Source organism: Triticum dicoccoides, chromosome 6B (genome assembly GCF_002162155.2).
Source record: "Triticum dicoccoides isolate Atlit2015 ecotype Zavitan chromosome 6B, WEW_v2.0, whole genome shotgun sequence".
Lineage (NCBI taxonomy): Eukaryota > Viridiplantae > Streptophyta > Magnoliopsida > Poales > Poaceae > Triticum > Triticum dicoccoides.
Window position 1 is genome coordinate 701,578,197 of NC_041391.1, and position 1,250 is coordinate 701,579,446.

Genomic DNA, 1,250 nt, shown 5'->3' on the forward strand with positions numbered 1-1,250 from the left:
GTAAGGGATTTGGAGGATTAATTTAGGGGTTTCATGTTGTGTTAGCTAGCTAATAGAGAGAAGTGACCTCTCTTTCTTCGTGCTTGGTCGACGCTACTATACATATAGAGAGAACTTGACACGCTCGCTAGTAAGCAAATGAAGGAACCATTAATTACACAAGATCGCCATGAACATATACAGAGAGAACTGACCTCTTTTTCTCCGAGATTGGTCGAACAACAAATTTTCATATATCTATCCGACGCTACTACATATATACTACCTACGTTCCAAAATAGATGACTCAACTTTGTACTAACTTTAGTACAAAGTTGAGTCATCTATTTTGCAACGGAGGGAGTACAATATAACATCTCTTACAATCCCTAACATCTAAAATCCATTTCAATTTCCAGATGGTATTCGCCCTTCTCATTTATGACATTGTCAAGAAAGAATCCCGCCAATTCCTCTTGAATTGCTCATATGCAATCATGTGGTAGGAGTTCATCTCGCATCTGCCACATCTAATTTAAAGAAGGGGGTTAATACATATATATGAAAGAAACTCAACAGAATTCATGGTAATATAATAAAATTATGAATATTATTTTTTACGTACTTCATATTGTTCATCAGAGTAGCCCCGCTGAGAGGTCGTGTTGTAGATGAACTCGCAAACGTAGTATCCACATAAATTTTTACCGCCTTCCTGCCACAAGCACTTTACGAGAAATAGAGTTCAATCAAACTGATAATCAAGAAATGATAAATGGTATTGATGAAACTAGAACCAATGAGAGATACGCGGAACTAGCTAGTACTACTTAATTTCAGGTGTGTAAATCGCAGATCCCTCTGCAGTCCCGGAACCATTCCGGTGAACTATTTCCTAACCCTACCAGACAAAGAAAATAATTACTTGATATCAGGAAATAAACAAAGATGCCGATATGGTGCGATAATGATTGATTGAACTTACTTCTGGAGCATTGCAGTCATGTCCGCATAGTCCCGGGGATCTTTACGTCTCAAGTCTAAGACAGTTACTACTCCGCGGTCAAGCTGAATCTCTAGCAGAATAAAGTGAAAATTGCGCACGCATAACTCATCAATTACATTACTATAACCTTGAGTAAGCAAAACCAAATATGCTCAAGAACAGTAATACTCACTTGAAGTTGTAAGAAAAGAGTATTTTTTTCCTTTGTTTTGATTTTGAAGTAACGATTGTAGCAAGTTGTCCTTAGTATCTTTGACACTATTTT